The sequence below is a fragment of the Sinocyclocheilus anshuiensis genome, unplaced genomic scaffold (genome assembly GCF_001515605.1).
Source record: "Sinocyclocheilus anshuiensis isolate Anshui unplaced genomic scaffold, SAMN03320099.WGS_v1.1 scaffold775, whole genome shotgun sequence".
In the NCBI taxonomy this organism is placed as follows: domain Eukaryota; kingdom Metazoa; phylum Chordata; class Actinopteri; order Cypriniformes; family Cyprinidae; genus Sinocyclocheilus; species Sinocyclocheilus anshuiensis.
Window position 1 is genome coordinate 1,066,441 of NW_015552614.1, and position 5,232 is coordinate 1,071,672.

The 5,232-nt window shown below is 37.3% G+C and overlaps 1 protein-coding gene across 1 annotated transcript in view; it reads left to right on the forward strand.

Moving 5' to 3' along the window:
- LOC107665954 (protein sidekick-1-like) overlaps positions 1 to 5,232 on the forward strand; it is a 211,610-nt gene that overhangs the window by 187,353 nt on the left and 19,025 nt on the right. The window lies entirely within an intron of this gene.

Below are 5,232 nucleotides of genomic sequence, written 5' to 3' on the forward strand. Positions count from 1 at the left end.
AGTATATACATAAACAGAATATATATACATAAACACATTTTTTGCAATGATCACTCAAATGTGGTGATGAAACACTTGTAATGACGTGACAAAGATAGGGCATGGCATTTAACAATTTAAGAAACTTTATTATCCAAAATGAGTCTGACATCAGTGCACCGAACAGTAAAGTTGAAGTTTATTCGACTTTATTTCAATTCAATTCCATTCAACTTTATTCCGTTGAAGTTAATTAACTTCGGAACATTCATTAACGGATTTGCGCTGCTGTCTTCACACACAGACGAAACTTAATAGAGAAGTGTGAAGTGTGACATAATATACCTCTGTAAATAAATACAATTTAAATTCACGTCTCGCGCACTTTAATGCCCTTTGAATGTAACGTGTATGCTCCCTTGGAGCTGGAATCATAGCGGAATATCATGTGAAGTCCACTTCGCAGGGCACTTACGGTCGAATAAGACAACGCTTGAATGCTGCTGCCTGAACAAGAGACCTCCTTACTGAAGTGAAAGTGTTGGCTGGTGTCACTATCTTTCGAACGCAGCGGCGGATCACCACCAAATTCGGGCGATCCCTTCAGCTCGAGGAGCCCTCTCGAACACCACCCTCCTCGCGTCAGTAGCCCCCCGGGATCGCCAGATCGGTCGACGCACGGCCGCGAATTTAACTGCCCGTAACTCCCGGGCCCCCGGGGCTATCGACGCGGGGGTGGTCTCATTCGAAAGGGGGGCCATGAGACGTACACTGGATTCGGCGTTCGAGAGGGTTCCTCGAGCTGAAGGGATCCCCGAATTTGGTGCGGATCCGCTGCGCCATTACGGAGATATGGCCATTCAAAGTTTCAGTGGTATTCTATACACTTAAGCTTTAAAGCGTTTCATCCAGGTCGCCAGTAGCAAACAATGGCATGTGCTCTGCTGGACAAACTATATAATTACACCATTTACAAACATTTTATAGGCGTTTTATGTTCTGTAAAAAAATATTCATATCGGTGGCATATCGGCGGCATATTTGCCAATACCGATATATCTGCGACAGGCTCATATCGGCCGATCAAATCGGCAAAACGATATATCGGTCGGGCTCTAATGTATTGTATGCGAAACGTGTCATAAATCACTGGTGTAATCTGGATATGTTACTGTCGTTTTATTGCAGTGTAACTTTTATTCTAGTTCTTAATTGGCTTTCAGTGGTAATTTATTGAGAGCAAGAGCATGTTGGTGAATATTGATCAGTGGATTGAGGTCTCCCTGGTGTCTCTTTTTGCTCTAGCATTTAATATCTCCCTCTCTCGCTCTCTGTGTTTGTCAGTATCTCTCTCACACATTATCATTCTCTTTTATTCATCTCTCTAGTTCTCTGTCAGGCTCTGTCTTTATCTCTCATATTGTATATTTGTCTCTGTCTTACCCTTGCATTGATTTGCATATGGACCTAAAGATGAAGTGTGTAATTTCAGTGGCACTAACATAAACAAAATGGAGTTACAAATATAATTACTAGTTTCACAAACACCACCTCATCTGCCATTGGTTGGATAAACAGACACAGTAGTTCAGCATCAAACTCCTGCCCATTGATTGAGCCAATGTGGCAGGCTGGTCTGGATGTTTGGTAAATCAATGTATGAATGACTTATTTATAGGTGTCTAGCCATATTAAATAATTAGTTCACTCAATATTCAGTTATTATTTATATCTGTCAAACCTGTAAAACGTTCTTCCTTCAGTGGAATACATGAGGTAATATAGTGCAGAGTCTTATGGACTGCTTTTATAATACTTTTCTAGTGCTTGTGCATCCTTTTTGCACCACAAGCTGTCCATACATTGTAACAGTGTCACGTTGCACACACACGCGAGGGACGAGGAGACGCTGGAGAATATGTTGACAAGACTTTATTTGCACCAAGGAACCAAGGGAGATGAACACAGGAAGACGTTCACGAAGACGTACAACAGCGGACAGCGAACTTGGGACTGGGAACACATTTTATACACACACACAGGAGGAGGGGATGACGAGACACACCTGGGAGCAATAAAACCAAGGGAAACATCTGGGACAAATAAAAAAGGGGCAAAACAAAAACTTACAAAAAACGGAAATCAAACACGGCGAAGGGATGCCGCTTACTGTTCGGTCCGCTGTTCTGTCATGTTGCACACACACGCGAGGGACGAGGAGACGCTGGAGAATATGTTGGCATGGAAAAAGGTAAATTATTCAAAAATGTTTCACGTTCCACAGAAAGAAACTCAGAAAAGTTTGGAGCGATATGAGGATGAGTAAATGACGAGCTAATCCTTTAAGCTGGGAAAAGGAGAAAGTATTTTAACATTTGAAAAAATTGCATACTTTAATCTCTTTGTTGCTTTTGTAAAAAAAAAAAAAACAGATATAGCTTAAGCAGTAGCTGTGTACGCAACTACATGTATTAATGAGATACTGGCAGCGTGACATACTACTTGCTTCTGTCGGATCACTGTCTACCTTCAGAGACTTTATTGTGTTGCTCAGATTTGGGGAAAATACTTTAAAGTAAAGCTAATCTTTTTAGTATACTGCAAGGCACTAAAAGGTATAAAAAGTAGATAAATATATTGAAGATATAAGGTTCCATTAGTTAATGTTAGTTAATGTATTAACTAACATGAACAAGCGATGAACAATACATTTATTACAGTATTTATTAATCTTTGTTAATGTTAGTTAATGAAAATACAGTCGTTCATTGTTAGTTCATGTTAATTCACAGTGCATTAACTAATGTTAACAAGCACAACTTTTGATTTTAATAATGCATTAGTAAATGTTGAAATTAACATGAACTATGATTAATAAATGCTGTAGAAGTATTGTTCATTCTCAGTTCATGTTAACTAATGAACCTTATTGTAAAGTGTTACCAAGATATTTAAGGGGTATTGTCATTGTAAATGTATAACTTTGATATATATTTTTTTCTGAAATCATAGGCATATTTATCATTTTAAAAACAATGAGAATCTCAATTAGAGTGACAACAGATACATTTACAATAAAAATAACTAGCAAAACTAGAACATACTGTCATTTCTGTAAATGAGATGAAATTATTAGCTACTGTACATTTTGCTATTCAACAAAATTTTTCACTTCAAAAAAGAAGAAATAAAAGTGTAGGAAATCGTGTATATGTGCTCATAATATACATAGGTTGTTTTTTTTTTGACAGAAATTAATACTTTTATTCAACAAGGATGCATTAAATTGATTAAAAATGATAGTCAAGATATTAATAATGTTAGAAAAAAAAAGTCTCTTTCAAATAAATGCTGTTCTTTTGAACTTTTTATTCATCAAAGAATCCACAAAACAGTTTCCACAAAAATATTAAGCAGCAATCTGTTTTCAGCGCTGATATTAATAGGAAATATTTATTGACCAGCAAATCAGCATATGAGAATTATTTCTGAAGGATCATGTGACACTGAAGACTGCAGTAATAATGCAGAAAATTCTGCTTATCGTCACAGAAATAAATTACATTTTAAAGGGGTCCTATTATGCTTTTTCACTTTTTCAACTTTAGTTAGTCTGTAATGTTGCTGTTTGAGCATAAAACGTTCATGCCAGACTGGGGAGAGAGATGTTGTAATAATGTATGTGAAAAATAATGTGTTTTTCGAACAATCTAGTATGAGAGCCTGTTCTAGTACACCCCCAAAACAAAATCAAGACTTTGTAAAAGAGCATAATAGGACCCCTTTCAAATATATTCAAATACAAAGCAGTTACTTAAAATTGTAATCATATTTAACATTATTACTGTTTTTACTGTATTATTGATCTTACCAACTTAGCGTATGTGTATTTAATTTACACCAAAAAAGACAAACATGTTAATATCAAATTTACCACGCTACGTTTTTGTTACCATATTCATGTACCATGATATATAAATGGTACCTTTATGTACTATATAGAAAATGACTGGTATTCCCACCATGAAAGTGTCCCGAAAACATGGTATTTGTGGTAGCACCGTGGTTCTTTTTGTAATGGTCTCTCCTGCTCTCCTTTTATAGCGTTGAATGTCCGATGTAATGTGTCCTGTGGTTAGGGATCAGTGATTGCTGTGGTAACAGGGCGCACAAATAAAATGCGTCTGACCGAGGGGGCAACGATCCGACCAATTACACGGCTTACTGCTTTCACCACGGCAACCCAGACATTAAAAAATTAGTACAGAACCACCTGGCATGGGTCACAGCTCTACTATGATAGATGAGGGAAAATACAAAGCTTGAACAGTTGATTGTTGGCCCTTTTTTGTCCTTTTGCCTCCTCCTCTCCATTTCCAGGGCAAAAGCTACTCTCAAACAGCGAAGAAAAGGAAGAAAAAAGTGTTCAAGTTGATTTCTGCCTCTAGCGTAACACGCAAAAAAAAAAGAAAAAAGAAAAGAAAAACCATCACAAGAGAGCGCTCAGGAAAAGCAGAGGATTTTGCATAGGCCCCTCTGGGCTTTTTGGGTTGAGTTAGCAATGGCCTCTTAATAAAGGAGGATCTTAGCGAGCTGTGCGTTCGGAGAAGGGAAGAGAGAAAAGGAAAGAAAGGGGGAATAAGTATCTGAGAAGACAAGGCAAAGGGGAAAAAAAACATTGAATTAAAACCAGCCTCAGCTCTGTAGTGCCATGCTAATCTTTCAAACGGAGCACGCTAACCCCAAACATCCCATGTGACAGAGATAAGAACGTCTCTTTCGGCCACATCTCTACAGCACCTCATGTCAAAAACACCCTTTCAGCTATAATAATCGCTTCCAGGTTAAAGCATGCTCTCAGACTGTGGAGATCTTTCACAGGACACTTTGGCCTTGCATCTGCATTCAAATTAAATGAGCCATGTCTGCAGTTAGAAGAGGATTATTAACTCTTATGAAGGAAGGCTGCTGTTGCGAACTTGTATAATGACCTTACGTATTTAAAAATTTGACGCCTCATATGTTTAGACCGTTGTAATGATACACACCAGATGGATTGTTATAAGCTGATTTGAAATGTGTTGTGTGGTTTGTTTGTTATGGCTGTGCCGGAATGTTAATGTTGTTCTTCTCCATACATTGAACGTGTATGAGGATGTTTGTTACTTTTTTTATTGTATAATAATAATAATAATAGTAATATATATATATATATATATATATATATATATTATTGTTATTAATCATAATAAA